This window comes from Protopterus annectens, chromosome 7.part0 (assembly GCF_019279795.1).
Source record: "Protopterus annectens isolate FY-2018-M chromosome 7.part0, PAN1.0, whole genome shotgun sequence".
NCBI lineage: Eukaryota > Metazoa > Chordata > Ceratodontiformes > Protopteridae > Protopterus > Protopterus annectens.
This window is the reverse complement of record NC_056739.1, coordinates 1,189,691,543-1,189,708,881: the sequence shown is the minus strand read 5'-3', so window position 1 is coordinate 1,189,708,881 and position 17,339 is coordinate 1,189,691,543. Positions and strand designations below refer to the sequence as shown.

At 44.0% G+C, this 17,339-nt stretch overlaps 1 protein-coding gene across 1 annotated transcript in view; it reads left to right on the top strand.

The window, feature by feature from the left end:
- The window catches only part of LOC122806148 (integrator complex subunit 6-like), a 1,076,381-nt gene that overhangs the window by 414,335 nt on the left and 644,707 nt on the right, over nucleotides 1-17,339 (top strand). The window lies entirely within an intron of this gene.

The following is a 17,339-nucleotide window of genomic DNA, read 5'->3' as shown; positions in this document are numbered from 1 at the left end:
ACGCCTAAAAGAAGTTTGAATTCATATATATATATATATATATATATATATATATATATATATGTATATATATATATATATATATATATATATATATATATATATATTCGTAATTATAGTTTTTCTGTGTTGTTGGTCTTGTGCTTTGACCTTGGTGTTGTGTTTCTTAACATCAGTTTTTTGGATGTCAGAAAAGGAGAAAAGCCCAGCAGGCTTCAAAAAATTTAGTGAATGTTTTCAGAAAAAATTTTCTGACTCATATACACTCTGTGTATTGCCTTGGGCCCCTTTACTTTCAAGAAAGCTGTTCTGTCATGCGTTCAACCCAAGGGCCTTGGTTGAATGCAAGAGCAAGCTTATTTTGAAAGGATTACTTCCATCATCCTTCAGCGAGGCACTATCTAGAGCTTCTCAAAAGCCAATAAAAATTGATCAGACATCTCAGAGCACCTCAACAGGCTGCTGTAAGGCCTCGGAGAAGTCACTTAAAAGATCTTTTCTAGATCCACCGGTTTCCTCAGTTCCGAAAGAAAAGATCAAAAACTTCCAATCCGACAGCTTCTTCGGATCAGATGCATAGTACGAAACAGTGTTTGGATCCAGCTGACTTTTTGGATCCAAAATTGCTAAATTGAAAGATGCAGAGGATCAGACTCCCCTTGGATCCAATTAAAGGAGCTTTGGATGTTGAACTTTTACCCAGGACCAGATACTCACCCTCAGGGGACCCAGTTCCATCCAGGGTCCCGTCTCACTTTTTAGAGAGACCTAAATCTCCTTCATGGATATCCACTCACTCTTCCAGAATTCTTACAGTAGAGGATGTGGAGAGATTAGTGAGAAGGATCCTCTCAATGCAGTCCCAGACAGTTATTCTTTCGGCTCCTACCCCATTTGGTCAGGAGATATGTCCATCCACTACACCACCTTTATTAGTTCCTCCTCTGACTCCCTTCAAGGTCTCGGAGACTTGGTATCGGAGTCACCCAGGCCATTCTGCCTTGGATCTGAACATACCTTTATGTGAGGATACTAGGCTTCCTCTGATCTCTTCAGTCGGATTAGGAGAGCTGTCAGAACCAATTCTACCCTCTCTGCAAGGTTTACGGAGCCATATCTACACCTCGGAGCATCTGCAGTGGTCAGTTCGGCTGCGACTTCATCCTTGGGTGAACTGTCTTCAGAGCAGAATGGGATTGTGGATCAGAGACATCCTGTGTCTGATCCAGGATCTTATCCGTCTCCTGGGCGATCTGCCTTTGCGGCCATGAAGAGAGCCCTGTCTGCACCCTTGACTCAGATGGTGCCTACCCCCTCGGATCCTCTGTGTACATCTGTGTCTGCACTGTCAACCAGCCTCTCCACAGGCACAGCATGTACCAAAACCCCAGGTTTCCCATTGGGGTATCCCCACTTCTTCTTACACCTTCCCAGAGACCCCACTGTGGAGGTCCCCAAGAAGAAATCATGCAAGAGGAGACATTTAGATTCCTCCGAATCTGTCACCGATGATGCAGATTGTGATGAAGACTAATGGTCCTCATGGTCACTTCCTGATGGTGTCATTCAGAGACATACTAGCAATCCTGAAGCAGCGAGGTGGCTGGAAGTCCAGCAGTTCTTCGGGAGAATCTGTTCTCCTGGAAGTGTTGGGTACCAGTCCATCTGCCTCCTAGGTGACCCCACCCACCGATGAACTCATTAACTTGGTCTCACGGTGGGCATGGAAGGATTCCGACACCATTGATCCAATTCCCAGGAAGCCCAATAAAATTATGACCGCTCTGGAGGATAAACCGTTTTGGTCCAAGGGTGTGCCAATTGATGCCATGGTTGTGGTGGCAGCCACTAAGAAGGAACTTGTGGGACAAAGTTCCTCTGTTCATCCCCCCAACAAAGTTTTGGGTGATAGACAGATTAGGGAATTTCGTAAGCTATCTGGTACCTCGGCCTTTCGCCTTCACGGATCCTGTGTCAATGTTTGGGTATATAGGTCAAACTAAACGTATGGTTAGGATCCGAATATTAGAACATATAAAAGACATAAGAAAATCAGAGTGAAGTTAGCCCTGTTGCCCAACATTTCCTTATTAAACATGGAGGTTCACCTAATAGTTTAAAATTCGGTGTATTGGGGAAGCCCTTTTTGAATAGATGTGGTGATTTCATTAATAAACTACTTGAATTGGAAACTAGAATGATAATAAAATTTAAAACCTTGAAACCTTTTGGTTTAAATCAAGAATTAGCCATATAAAATAATAGCTATAATATCCAGCATTCATATATTAAGTATTAGGAATAAAATGTTTTTAATAATTTTGTATTAATTTTAAAGGGATAGAATAGTGAATTTTATGTATGGTATTTGCACTATATTACTTTAAATTTTGGAATTGATTTATTGTCTAAATGCAAGTTGTCTGTTAATTAAGTGTAATTAATTCGACTGAATGAGTATTTAAGCTGACAATAAAATGTAAGCTTTGTGATCCATGAAGGCGAAAGGCCGAGGTACCAGATCGCTTACGAAAGAAAAAGATATTCTGGTGAATTGCTGGTGGATGTGTGCTTTATTTATTTTTGTTTTTCTGGTGTTTTTTTAGATTAGGGAATTGTCTATGCTTCAGCAACCTTTGCCTTAAGGTTCCTGAACTGCTTAGCACATTTCACAAGACTACAGAGAGATCTGATTTAAGAGCTATCAGGCACTCATTCAGGATCCATTTCTCAAGAGGTGAAAGCATCCATCACCTCTCAGCTGGCTACCCTGCAGTCAGTATCCAACTCCTCCATGAGGCTCATTTCATAATGTAACCAAAAAGCACACAACTTCCAAACAGAAAAAATACAGTTGTAGGCGCTGTTCTCCAGTAACAATAAAGGTTTTCCTCTTAATAAAACGTGGAAACTCAGTTTCGGTAAATTCAAAGTCCAGACATTTTTTCCACCCCTCTGAGATCCTTTTCAAGGACTCATCAAGGCGGGGGGAAGATGTGGTTCCGAAAATCCCAAGGATCTTTCCTGGGCATATGTGGAAGAAGTTCCCCCAGGGGCAGAAGGGAGTATTTGAATGGTAGACGTTGCCCTCGCAGCATAGGTGGCCCACATAATCAAGAGTTCAAGGATTCTTTGGTAAGTTATTTTGGTTCTCCTGAAAGGAGGTCCGATTGTCCCTTTCTGGAGGCAGTCTGGGGTCATTTGTTCCTGCACCAGACAGCTTGGCTAGAACTAACCAGATATAATTGGGTGCAGAGAATTATTTCCAGAAGTTATATAATACCATTTTCCCTTTATCCTCCCAATTCAAGAAAATTCCTCGATGTTCCACCCAGTCAGTGGGATCAAGCAGCAATTCAGATTCAAAAGCTGCTAGAAAAAAGTCATCCAAGAGGTCCCCCCCAGACCAGATAGAGTCCAGAATTTACTCAAGATTCTTTTTAGTGGCAAATAAAACAGGAGACTGGAAACCAATTCTGTATCTCAGCATCTTAAACAAATTCATTTGAAAGACCAAGTTCTGAATGGTCACAGTTCAGTCCATTCTCTCTTTTTGGAAAAGGGTAGTTGGATGTGTACTATCATATAAAGATGAAGAGGCATTCCAAAACATTTTTACACTTCAGGTGGGAGCCAGTCACTGTCAGTTCAAGGTTTTGCCCTTTGGTCTCATCACAGCCCCAGGGTGTTCACCAAAAGCATGGTAGTAGTAGAAGCTTACTTGAGACTGCAAGGATTGCGAGTGTTTCCATACTTGGACGACTTGCTCATTTCCACCCCAAGCAGGCATCAGCTCATTATGGCAAGACAAAAAGTGAACTAGACATGTACTCTACCAGGAATCACCATAAAGTACCAAAAGTCTCACTTAGATCCAAGTCAAAGCCTAGAGTTCATAGGAGCGCTCCTCAATACAAAATCCACTATAGCCTCACCTCCCCTCTCCAGAGTTCAAACAATAAGATCACAAGTGAAAGATGATTTGCAGTACCAAAATCACGGCTTACTTTTTCAGGCTCTGGGATCAATGGCGGCAGCAATAACATTACTACATTTAGCTAGATATCACATCAGAATTCTTCAGTGGATGCTAGCTTTGCAATGGCTGGTACTTCTTCTTCCTTTATCTGCTCCAATGTGAACCACTAATATATGCAAAAGGAATCTGTTGTAGTGGATTCAGTCGGAAGAAGTTCTATGAGAATGTTTATTCATTGCATCTCAGCCCAAGGCCTTTGTGACCACTGATGCTTCCCAGCTGGGGTGGGGGGACATCACCTGGGAAAGACCGCCCAAGGCACGTGATGCCCTGAAGATGCCAGTTTGCATATCAGTGTCCTACAGTTGAGAGTAGTGCTTTTAGCATTGCAGGCCTTTCAGAATGCTCTCCTTCAGGAACGATTGTGATTCAAACAGAAAACATGTCAGTAGTTTGGTACATCAGCAAACAAGGGGGAACCAGATCTTATCCCCTTTGTCGAGAAGCACTCAGGATTTGGCAATGGACGTTCTCTTCCAAATGCTTTCTTATAGCAATGCATATTCCGGGGAAGTCCAACATATCAGACAAACTGAGCAGGTACATTCTACTACCTCGCAAGTGTCCCTCAACAAGGGTGAAGCAGAAGTGATTTTTTGACAATAGGGGCAGCGTTGCTGCAATCTTTTTAGCATCTCCCCTAAACAGTAAGTGCAGCAGCTACTTTGCCCTAATCCCCCCGTGGGGGGTCACCGAAGGATGCTTTTCTCCGCAGTTGGCCCCCTGGTCTACTTTATGCTTATCCCCCAATTCCTTTGATTCCAAATTTCTGCAGAGAGCTGCCAGGTTAAAGAGCAAGGTCATCCTAATTGCACTGTATTGACCTTGACAGAATTGATTTCCCTTCCTGTGGCCTAATCTAGTTTATCAACCCTGGATTCTGGACCCAGCTCAAGATCTGCTGTCTCACCCGACAGGTGTGATCAATCCAAACCTTCCCAGTCTCAAGCTGATGGCTTGGTTTCTCCATTTCCAGTAATAGCCAGAAAACCTACGCTCTCATCTCCTGTTTGCCACATTTTGTTGTCTTCCGTTAAACCATCAACAAGGAAGCTTTATGCCAAGTAAATGCAAGAGATTCCTACACTGGGTTGTTCAGCATAATATTAACCCCCTTTCTGCCCCGATTCACTGCATTTTTGTCTTCTTGACAATACATTTTAGTCAAGGAGCCAGTTTTTCAACAGTTAAAGTTCATTTGGCAGCAATTTCTAATTTCCATAGTGGATTTGATGGTTCATCATTCGCTTCTTATAAACCGTAAAACCTTTTTGCGAGGCACACTCCATTTGAAACTTGCATTTAAAAATCTACCCCTCCATGGGATCTTAAATCTGGTACTGCAAGCCTTGGTCCATTCACCGTTTGAACCCGCACATCATCATCATCATCATCATCATCATCTTTCGGCTGTTCCCATTTAGGGGTAGCCACAGCAGATCACCTGTTTCCATTTCTTCCTGTCCTCTGCATCTTGCTGTGTCACATCAACCACCTGCATGTCCTCTCTCACCACACCCATAAACCTTATCTTAGGCCTTCCTCTTTTCCTGTTTCCTGGTAGCTTCATCCTTAGCATTTTTTTTCCAGTATACTCAGCATCCCTCTCAGCACGTCCAAACCAACGTAATCGTGCTTCTCTGGCTTTGTTTCCAAACCTTCCAACCTGGGCTGACCCTCTAATATACTTATTCCAAATCCTGTCCACCCTCGTCACACCCAGTGCAAATCTTAACATCTTTAATTCTGCCACATCCAGCTGAAACTCCTGCCTTTTTGTCAATGCCACTGTCTTCAACCCATATAACATAGCTGGTCTCACTACCCTCTTGTAGACCTTCCCTTTCACTCTTACAGGTACTCATCTGTCAAAAATCACTCCTGACACTCTTCTCCACCCACTGCATCCCACCTGTACTCTCCTTCACCTCTCTTCCACACTCACCATTACTCTAAACTATTGACCCCAAGTATTTAAACTCATCCACCTTTGCCACCTCTACTCCTTGCATCCTCACCATTCCTCTATCCTCCCTGTCATTCTCACACATATATTCTGTCTTATTCCTGCTGACCTTCATTCCTCTTCTCTCTAGAGCATATCTCCATCTCTCCAGGGTCTCCTCCACCTGTTCTGTAGTCTCACTACAGATCACAACCCGCACATGACTGTGGCCTTAAATTTCTTTCTTGGAAAACATTACTACTGTTGGCCATTACTACTGCCAGACAAATTTCAGAAATTCAGGCCTTGTGTGTGAAGACCCCATGACTAATTTTTCATAAAGATAGGAGTACAATATGGACAGATGCAGCCTTTTTGCCCAAGATATCAGAATCCCATATTAACCAGTCCATCTATTTACCGGTTTTCTTTCCAAATTACTTGAACGATACTTACTTCATCTGTTGGGTGTTCATAGGCAGCTGCAATTCTGTCTACATGGAACAAATGATATCAGAACTGCAGATCAGTTGTTTGTTTCATTTGTGGATGTGAGACTGACTATACCAGTGCCCAAAGTCACCGTAGCCAGATGGCTTACAGGCTGTATCACCCTTATTTACAAGAAATTGAATTTTCTTTTACTACATTGAAAATTGACATCAGATAAAGAAGTTATGTACTTACCATAAAGTTCCATCTGTGTTGTCTATTTTCATTCTTCCTCAACTCCCCACCCCACCCATTCATACCTCTCAACCTCTCAGCACAAGAAGAAACAACGCCAAAAAATAAAAATACAAAGGCAAAAAAAAAAAAACAGATTTTTAATAATGCCTCCTACACACCTAAGAACGCTAAAATAACATATTTTACATTATTATATATTTTCTGAAAGATATGAAATCAAATGTCTGTCATTATTTAGTGCCTTCAATCCTCAATGATTTGCCTGAAAACTGCAAATTTTATGGGGAACAGAACAAAGATAATAGGCGAAAATCTGGACATTCTGAGAAAATCTGGACAGTTGAGAGGTACAAGTCTCCCATCCTTACGATTTTCTGGAAGAGCGAGTCTATATAAAATTCCTGCGTACTCCAAGCATGATAAAGCTCCAAATAAGGCCTTGTCTAGCCTTTTTTCTATATTTACATTTGTCTGTTCGTATGAGAATTACTTCTTTATGCTATAGCCAGCAAACAAGATCTGAGGTATTTGAAGTTGGTGCATTCTGGATACCGGAGAAGTTCGAGAGGTCTATGTTGCCACGAACTTTTGCAGCAGCCGAGTCAGAGACGATGTTTGGATCCGAACCCATCAGTTGAGGAAGAATGAAAATGGTCAACACAGATGGAATATTACGGTAAGTACATAACTTTTTTTTGTTCTGCATAGCCTTTTATTACAAGTCTGCTTTATTCATGGATAAGGGATTTAAAAATTGTATTGCTTGTTGGCACAAGCTGCACCTCACAAGATGCACATAAATCTGTCTGTTTTGGAGGCTGCCCACTTCGATTCCCCCAGCTCTGTCTGCAAGGGTTTCAGGTCTAGGGCAGTGAATGAGAAAATGGTCCTTTTTTGGTGTCAAAGGATGGCTCCAAGAAACCTCACTGCAATTCCAAGAACTTAAGACCCTCCAAAAGGGAATGTAAGAGGTCCCCTGTCTCCACCCTGGTCCCTATTCTGCCTCAGCAGAATTGAAGGTTCCAAGGCCTTTAGGTGTCCCAGCTGCCTTGGCATCTGTCTGCTCCAGCTCCTCAGAGCTGATCACCATCTGTGCTGACTATGAGCAAGGCACTGTATCTGGTCCACAGTGTTACTGAGCCCCTTTTTGGTCAGTGGGGCTCTGTCAGGTCAGGTAGCTTCCCACCTCTCCCCGTCCACTCCACTGGCATGGTCACTGGAGTTTTCACCTTCCCCACCCTGGTTCAGAGTCTTTCTAGCTTGAATCTGGCAGGCAGGTTCTTTGTCTTCCAAGCAACCCTCCAAACCCCCCATCGGTGGTGTCGTCCTGTCTGTCAAGGATGGTGGCAGTTTCAAAGTGTCAGACATGGAACAGCTGCTGATGTCCTTTTTGCAGACTCAGATGAAATTAGGTCTCATCCCTTTGGTTCTGGGACCTCTTCCCAAAACCCCAGCACAGTCACCATGGTTTCCTCCCTCGGTCCCTGTGGATCAGAGGTCCTTGGGCCCGGCTGTCTTCCCACCCTGAAGGTCAGATTTGATGGCTTGGCTGTCCTCTGCTCCTACTTCCACTTTGATCTCTTCAACTCTGGCCGAGCCAGATGTGACCGAGCCTTGTCACCAAGCCTGGTATTTCCAGGCCGGGTTCAATGCCAGCTTTGGGATTTGTCCCTCCCACTCGGTGCTTTTGCCTTTGACTGCTCAGCTCCAGTCTCAGTGTTGGGACAGGTTGTAGCTCCCTCAGTTTCAGGTACATTTTTGGTATCTTCATATACTGGGACACTCAGCTCTGGGAGGCCAGCGTCCGCCTATATCTTCGATGTTGTGGAGAGGATGTTCTCTCAGGAGATGGGTCGGTCTTTCTCAGCCGGTGTTCTGTCCCTGTTCTCATCTGTAATTGCAACCAGTCATCAGCCTGCAAATTGATAGCCTGTGACAGTTGGTCTCCTAACTATTACCCTGGTGGAACTTTCTTGCTTCCTCCCCCTCTTCTCCAGCTTTGCCAGAGTGGGAGATCTCAGGCAAGAGACACAACAAGAAGCAGCACCTCAACTCCCCTGAGAAGTTGTTCACTGAGGATACTGACCTCAAAAAAGAGAAGGGTCCCCTAAGTCACCCCAGGATAACACTTCTTTGGTGATCTCTTGGAGCTTCTTTGCCAGCGTGAGGGCTGGACCACTGAAGCCCCCTCTCAGGAAGTGTTAACATTTTTGGAGGTCTTTGCTGTGTGCCCTTCCACGGCTTGGGTGGTTCCCCCTCCAGATGCACTTGTAGACCTAGTGTCTCAGAGGGTGTGGAAAGAACCCAAGTAAAACCTGGAGCCTATTCCTTAGAAGCCTGATACAATTTTTGCTCCTCCCAAGGATTGGCTGCATTGAAGTAATGACCCAGCCATAGATGTGATTGTGGTGGCAGCTACCACCAGGAAGGAAATCTCAGAGCAGAGTTCCTCTATTTATCCCCTAGACTGAGAATATCAGGCTTTGTAGTTTCTAGGGAAGTAATCTGATGCCTCAGCAACATTCGCTGTGAAGGCACTGATCTACTTTTAGCCAGTTGACTAGACTTCAATGTGATCTTGTGGCTAAAGTGTCAAGGAATGTTAAGACGCAGCACTCTGGAGGTTCATAAGACACTGGAGACTCAGTTGCCTTCCCTGCTACCTACTGCCAACATTTCCATGAGGCTTGGATCCAGCTGTGCATCTTTGCAAATTGCTTCAAGGCGTCCTTTATTAATGCACCTTTTGATGGCCCTTCCTTGTTTGGGCCTAAGAATAAAGATACTTACTAGGAGTGAACAAGAAGGGAAGAGACTGTCTACTGTAGGAGTGTATTTTGCTGCTATTCAGTGAAACATCTCGAGGAATCAGAAGGGGGGGGCGGTGTTTCTTTTTCAGAAAGTCGCAGCAGCTTTCCCAGGATGATACTTCAGAAGATTCTGCTCATGACTGGGGGAGGCCATAATGGGTGCTGCCTGTGGGGTAGAGGCGGTCTGCAAAATTGGGGCTTCCAAGGAGACTTCTCCAATGGGCCCTTTCAGTAATCCTAAATGATTGCCCAACTGTCCTGCTCTGGATGCAGTCGGGGGTCACTTGGCTCTACACAAAAAGCTGGGGAGGCCATCACCTCAGACAGGTGGTTGTCATATTCAGAGGTTATACTGTTTCCTTTTTAGGAATTCTAAAGTTCCATCAGAAACATCTCCCAGGCTTTCCACCCTGTGGGAGACAGCAGGCAGAGATTCAGAAGCTGCTGGCAATTAGTTTTATCCAGCATATCCCACCAGACCAGTGAGAGTCTGGGGTCTACTAGAGGTTCCTTTTGGTACCGAAGAAGAAGGACCTCAGGCCTATTTTTGATTTAAGCAAATTGAATCCCTTCATGAAACAGACCAAATTCCAGATGGTCATGATGCAGTCCATGACGATTGGATGCCTGCCATTACATCAAGATAGAGAGGCACTCCAGAAGGTTTCTGCGCTTCTGGCTAGGACCCAATCATCACCAATTCAGAGCCCAACCATTCAGTCTCACCACCTCCTCCTGGGTGTTCAAGTGTGTGGCAGTTGTTGCAGCCAAGCTCTGGCTGCAGGGTTTTCAGGTCTTTCCTTACCTGGATGATTGGCTTCTCACTGCCCCCACGAAAGCGTCACTTATCACAGCCAGATTTACCTTATTCCAGTTGTGCGGCCAGTTAGGGATTATGGTCCATTACCTAAAGTCAAGTCTACAACCTGTTCAGACATTGAAATTCATGGGGTACCACTTGGATACCATCAGTCAAAATTGCAAAGCTCCCAAGCGCCAGTGTGTTTAGCCATTGATCTCAGGCGGTATCTGCTCATCTTTGCCAAGCCTGGAGCTCTCGCAGTTTTGAAACTCTTAGGTCACATGGCAGCTTCAGAAGGTTTGGTCCCTTTATTGGGGTACCACTTTTCCTATCTAAAAGACTTTCCAGTAAGTTTGAGAAAGGTGTCTTAATCAGATTTGTTGGTGGTTAGTCTACCTTAGTAACTAAAGGGAAACCATTCATTCTTTCACTTCCACTGATCACAGTCACCATGTGTGTGTGTTGGATGGGGCATTTTGTAGGGAGGGACAGTTCAAGGGGTCCTGGTCTTCTGTAGAGGCCAGCATTTACATCAGTCTTCTGGAGATGAGGGCCATCCTCTTGCATTGCAGGCCTTTCAGGATGCCCTCCTCAGTGGTGTGATTTTGATACAGACAGAATGTCTGTTGTCTGATATCTCAATAAGCAGGGTGGAAAGGGTGAGTATTACGTTACCGAACTTTTAAAAGTTCAAACGTCATATGGTCGAAGACATATGATCGAACTTTTAAAAGTTCAAAAAGCTATAAAAAAAAAAGAAAAAACCTACCTGACCATTTTAAGGAAGGGGGCAAGCCTGCCTGCACCCCCCACACCCCCCGCTCTTTACATATACCAACTCCGAGATCACACTGCAGTGCAGGAAAGGGAAATATTCCCATTCTGCACTGTATGGAGTTCTCTGCTGAAACGTTCGAACTTTTAAAAGTTCTGTCATATGGTGTCAATCATATTACGTTCGAACTTTTAAAAGTTCCATAACGTAATACACACCCGGTTGGAAAACATTCTTGTCTTCTTTTGTCAGAAGGCCATTAGGGTTTAGCAGTGGGTGATCTCACCTGAACAGATTCTGATTGCAATGCACATCCTTGGGAAGTCCAACATTCTGGCTGACAGCTTGAGCAGGAACACTCTTCTTCCTCACAAGTGTTCTCTGTCTGAAAGTGGCAGCTCGGATCTTCTGGAGCTGGGGCAGTCCATGTTGTGACCTGTTTGCTTCCCATTCCAACACAAAATGCAGCAGCTGTTATATGTTAGTCCCTCCTTGGGGCAGTCACCCAGAAGAGACGCTCTTCTGTGTGCTTGGCCCCTGGGATTCTTGTACGTTTCTCCCACTCTTACTGTCAAGCTTGTTCAGAAGACATCCCATTACAGAGTGGCAGTGATCCTCATAGCTCCCTTCTGGCCTTATCAGGTGTGGTTCCCTTTTTTGTTTGCTACCCTCCTTGGGTTCTGGATCCCATTTCTCATTCAGTGTGTCTGGATCCTCCCCCATTTGCAGTCCTCAAGCTAACTGCATGGTTCCTCCAGTTCCCCTGATGGCCAGGAATCCCAGGCTGTGTTGTGCATATTTTGTTCTCATCCCAAAAGCTATCCACTAAGAAAGTGTAATCCAGTAAATGGAAAAGTTTTTTGTGATGAGGGTGGAATCTCAAGGATTTGATCTTTTTTCTGCCCCATTAGTCTGTTTTGGACTTTCTTGCTGAATTGTTTATATCAGGCTCTAGTTTTTGTACGATCAAGATACAACTGGCACACGTTTCTATTTTCATGGAAGCAAAGATAATGTTCCCTTAGCTGCTCTGAAACATTCCAAGCATTTTTTAAGGGTGCATTTATTTTGTGCCCTCTCATTCAGGATCCAGTCTACCCTTTTGAAACTTCTATTTCAAACCTAAAGTGTTTATGTTGGAAAACTTTGTTTCTGGTGGTTGTTACCTCACCTAGGAGAGTTTTAGTTACAAGCTCTAGATTCTTCTCCCCTATATCTGGCCTTTCACAAAGATAGGGGTTCACTCCACATTACCCCTTCCTTTCTGCCCAAAGTAGCTTCTGAGAGTAATTTGAATAGACCTGTTCACCCTCCCATGTTTTTCTCTCATTTCTCTAATAAGGGTGAATACTTGCTGGATTGCTTAGATGTGAATACACAATTAAGATTTTGCCAGGACAGGACAAAAACCTTTAGAAAATCCAGCCAGCTGTTTCTTTTGCACAATCCAGATTGGGAAGACCTGTGTTGAAAGTAACATTAGCTAAGTGGCTGGCTGACTGTATTTCATTTGCTTATGCCTTGAGAGCCAAGATCTTGCATGGTAAACCTAAGGGTCACTCCACTAGAGCAGTGGTTGCTTCTGCATTTTTCTTTTCTGGAACTTCCTTCACACTGAGCTAATCGGAGGAAAGGCTCTGAGCTAACTAATCTGTGATATATAACATTAAGTATCCTGTTTTGTTTTTTTTTTTGTTTTTTTTGCTTATTTCTGAGTTATTTATAGCACTTGTATTGTATGCATATACTTTGCTAGCTAGTTTCACTGTGTGTGAGGTATTAACTAGAATTTTCTACAATTGTTAAGCATCTGGTTGGGTTTGTTCTGATTTCCTGCTAGGAGTGTATCATATAACTTGTTTGCATTTAAAAGCATTCTCTACAGTCTCCTTGATCCTTTATCTGTTTAAACATTTCTGCAGTTTTTTTCTACCTAAGTAGTGTTGGTAGTGTAGCATTGTCCATATTCAGGCTTGTGTTTTGGGCCTAGTTGTTTGTTAGTAGAGGATGTGTGTCTGAGCACATGTTCCAGGCCATCATAGCTTAGCCAAAGCCAGTACAGCATTTCAGTGAGAGTGAATTGTTTGTGGTCATTGGCTGACTGGGGTTGCCTGGACTAAGCCTTGGAGTAAGCACCTCATTGGTTCTTTCAAGCTTTTTTTAAAGACGTTTCAGGTTTGAACTTTGTTACGTAAGAAGTTAACTTGTGAGTGTTTCTGCCATTTCACACTGAGCTAATTGGAGGAAGTCGGAGGAAAGGCTCTGAGCTAACTAATCTGGGATGTATAACATTAAGTATCCTGTTTGCTTATTTGAGTTATTTATAGCACTTTTATTGTCTGCATATACTTTGCTAGCAAGTTTCATTGTGTGAGAGGTATTAACTAGAATTTTCCACAATTGTTAAGCATCTGGTTGGGTTTGTTTGTTCTGATTTTTGTTTCCCAGCCTCCTTCCCTACTGGTATCCTGTTTTTATACTTGGTGGCTTTGCAGTTGCTTGCCCCTACTGTAAATTTGATCTGTGACACTCCCCAGTTCAGTGTCATTACATCATTCTACCTAATCCAGGGAGAACATTTGAGAAGGCCAGCCCATTTCGCTTCTGGTACTCCTTTCCCCTTTCCACTTTACCAAAAAAAATTCTAAGCTTGTTTCCTGCCTTTCCTGTAAGTCGTCTAGTCCAGATACAGATTTGCTGTATCCAGGACTGTTTGTAAGCTTCTGAGCCCCCAAGCCTTTCTGTTGTTGGAGGGAAGCCTTCTAGCTTAATTTTGTTTCTTAGAACTAGCCAGTTTTCTAGTTTCAGCACTCTGATCTGTTTCTTTGAGCTCAGCACTTGTTCAGAACTCATTGTAAGCACTAAATAAGCTACAAATTACTACATCACTCAACTTTCCTCACTTGTCTAGAGGAAAACAGTTTTTAGTACTTAATAAGCACCTAATCCAGGCATGTCTAAGGGTCAGCTCCTGGTGTTTTCTCTTGTCTACCTGATGAATCTGGGCATCTTGGGGCAGTGCAGCAGTTACCTCATGTACACAGACAACCCTGTCCTCCTACCACCCAACACTATAACCTGTCCTCCTACCACCCAACACTATAACCTGTGAGAGATGCACTTATATAGCCAAACTGGAAGCAAAGCTATCTTCACCCAAGAGACTAGACAGTCAAGAGGAGAAGGTAAACACTTGCACCACACCACACTCATCACATAGTCCGTCAAAACCTACACCACCAAAATACACACATAGAAACACAAAACACATACCTACATTCATGGAGGCACTCGAAAAAAATCTACCCAAGCAACAGGGATCTCCAAAGCAGAAATGCAAGCAACCTCCACCCCCAACACAACCCAAATGACACATAGCCCACAAACTCAGTGTGCCACTCAACCACAGCCCATAACGCATAACAACATACCCAACACTCTAGTCATAGGTGAATCTGTAGTCAGGCACACTGATGTTCCACTCACCAGGCTAAGCAAGGAGAAAGTTACTGTCAGCTGTCAGGTGCCAGGATCCGCCACATAACTCATGCACTCCGGTCACTCCACAACAAGTACAAATATGACTCTTGTCATTGTCCATGTTGGTGTTAATGACCTGAGATGTACCTCCCTGGACTACATGAAAAGAGACATGGAGGAGCTGTCCAGTCTTGTAGCCCAGGCAGGTATGACCCTAGCCCTGAGTAGCATCCTGCCATCACTCAAAATGATACCACAGTACAAGGACAAAATGGTTGACTTCAGCAATTGGCTTAGCTTCTGGTGTCATTCTAAGGGGATCCAGTATTCATGTCTGCCTGGAATGACATGATCGACAAACCACGATGCTTTGCCAGAGATGGCTTGCACCTGTCGCCCTTGGGATTCTGGATACTGGCTAAGGCTGTTGCCACCCCTATAGTGCCTTTTTTAGGCAAGATTCAAATGACAAATTCACCACCGTAACTGGTACAAGCCAGCAAAATCTGAGGGTAATGCTACTTAATGCTAGAAGTCTAAACCTCAAAATGCACTTACTTGAGGCACTCCTTAAAATGGAGAACATAGACATCTGTGCAGTGACAGATACCTGGTTCAAGGCTCCAGAGAGCACCCCTGCATTACCAGGCTGTAATTCATGCCACACCTTTCGGGCACCTAACCTGGACCGAAGCACTAAAGGCGGAGGCGTGTCCATATTCATTGATATCCACACCTCCAGGCTAGTTCCTCAGCATAATGCATCCGAGATTATCCAAGTACAACTAACTCTGGGCAAGTAAATGAAATTCCGGACACAGTAAGAGTAACCACTCTATGCTGACAATAAAGCGAGCTCTAAACAAACGTTCACACTCTTGTTAACTCTGGGCAAGACCGCAATCCAAATTGTAGCTTGCTGTAGATCCCCCACCATGCCCCAGGATTCACACTCCTCATTTCTTGATACACTGGAAAATGTTAGGGTACAACCTAACACTCTAATAATGGGTGATTTCAACTACCCCACCATTAACTGGGAAAACTACTCGTGTACTAACTCTTGTGCTCAACGTTTTCTGGAATTCATAAATTCCAACGCCTTGGATTGACTTATCCACACCCCCACCAGGGGCAGCAATATCCTAGACCTGGTCATTACCAACATGGGCAACCGGTGTTCCACACCAGAGGTCAATTCCTCGTTGGTCAGGTCCGACCACAAGCAAATCACCCTAGACATCTACATCCCAACTCCACCCCCCCATTAGGGAAACCACCGTAAAAAATTTCTCCAAAGCCAACTTCACGCTTCTTAAGACAGAAGTGGCAGACTTCACGACACCCATGCTGATAGACAATAGAGGTGCGACTGCTGAATCCTGTACAATTGCACTTTATAAGTACTTACACGAGTGGGTGGATCATGCAATCGCTAACAGAACCACAATGCTATCTTCCAAGAAAAGGAAGCCAGTCTGGTGGGCCCCTGCCATAAACAAACACTACAACAGAAGAAAGAAACTGTTGCAAAAAAAGAGTAAAATCCCATGATTGGAGGAACTCCATGGTCAGTCTCAGTAAGAAGCTGAGATCCCTCATAAAATCATCCAAAGCTAGTTACGAAAACAAAATCGCCACTGATTCTAAAGACAACCACAAAGCATTCTATAGCTATGTCAAGAATCTCAATGGCAACACTCGGATCTGCTCTGAGTTACAGCACAATGGCACTAAATATACAGAACCAACTGATATTGCCAACATTCTGGCAGATTGGTTCAGTGCTAACTTTACCCCTCTCTCGTCCCCTAAAGGGCCCATCTCTATACCAGAAGAATGCAAAGCTCCTGTAATCACTGCTGCACCAGTAAAATAAACGCTCTCCAAAGCCAAGAACATACCATTCATGGGACCTGACAACATACCAGGCTGAGTTCTACATGACCAATAGAATGAACTAGCAGCCTGCCTAAGTACCATGTTCAATCATAGCCTCACCTCAGGCTTTGTGCCTGCTGAATGGCACACAGCAACGGTTATCCCACTCCACAAAGGGGGAGCCACCACAGACCCCGGGAACTACCGCCTCATTAGCCTGATGAGCCTGGTCTGCAAGGCTATGGAATGTGTCATAATGGAACTTATAAACAATGACATTGGTAATCTCCAAACTCTGGTCCCTACCCAGTTCGGGTTTGTAAAAGCCAGATCATGTCTTCTAAATCTGATAGACTTCTTTGAAGTGGTCACCAAAGCTGTAGATGAGGGTAAGGCGGTTCACACAGCCTATCTAGATCTAGCCAAGGCTTTCAACACCATCCCCCACTCTGGAATTATAGAGAAACTCACTAAACTAGGTATAAATCCCTGTGTCACAAAATGGGTTGCCAACTGGCTCACTGACCGAACCCACACTGTAAAAGCAGCAGACTCCAAATCCAACTTCAGACCAGTGACAAGTGGAGTACCACAAGGTTCAGTCCTAGATCCTCTCCTGTTTGGTATCTACTTCTCTGAAGTACAGGCCAACACAGAAGGTCTTTGGCTAACAAAGTTTGCAGATGACTGTAAACTAGGAGCCATAATCAAAACTCCTAATGATGTGGACATCCTACAAAAGGGACTCACTGAGACAGATGCCTGGTGTCAAAGCCACGGCCTCAAGCTCGATGCCAAAAAGTGCATAGTCACCCCTTTTGTTAAAAACTTCTGTACCCATGAACTACCACATAGTCGGTAGTCTACTTAACATTGAAAGTGTGATAAGAGACCTTGGGACACAGGTGGACAGTAGT